The sequence below is a fragment of the Sinocyclocheilus rhinocerous genome, unplaced genomic scaffold, assembly GCF_001515625.1.
Source record: "Sinocyclocheilus rhinocerous isolate Xijiao unplaced genomic scaffold, SAMN03320098_v1.1 scaffold968, whole genome shotgun sequence".
In the NCBI taxonomy this organism is placed as follows: domain Eukaryota; kingdom Metazoa; phylum Chordata; class Actinopteri; order Cypriniformes; family Cyprinidae; genus Sinocyclocheilus; species Sinocyclocheilus rhinocerous.
In genome coordinates this window covers 41,455-41,783 of record NW_015662082.1, presented here as the reverse complement: position 1 = coordinate 41,783, position 329 = coordinate 41,455, and the positions used below count along the sequence as shown (strand labels likewise).

At 41.3% G+C, this 329-nt stretch overlaps 1 protein-coding gene across 4 annotated transcripts in view; it reads left to right on the top strand.

The window, feature by feature from the left end:
- Positions 1-329, top strand: part of LOC107727446 (probable global transcription activator SNF2L2) — a 50,260-nt gene that overhangs the window by 22,228 nt on the left and 27,703 nt on the right. The gene's annotated exons all lie outside the window — the stretch shown is intronic.

The window sequence follows — 329 nt, the reverse complement described above, 5'->3', positions numbered from 1 at the left end:
GGTAACGGCTGCATTTCTGCAGTTTAGCGCCATCTGCTGTCAGAGAGTGAAAGTGCGCTTTCATCCAGAGTGTCTCTCACATGTTCCGCCATGTGCTTCTCGTCCAGGCTTATTTACATCAGAGTGCACATGCGTCTTTCACACAGCATAAAGCCCTGTTGTGCATTTTGACCAGTTGATGGGAAAAGTATTCTTAAAATGCATTCAAAATTCTGAATAATTTGTAATATATAATTATTCACGGTATTTAGAAGTGCCCACGATAACAATATCGTGCATATTCATTACCGTGATATCGCATTACCGAATACCGGCACAAGTCTACTCAT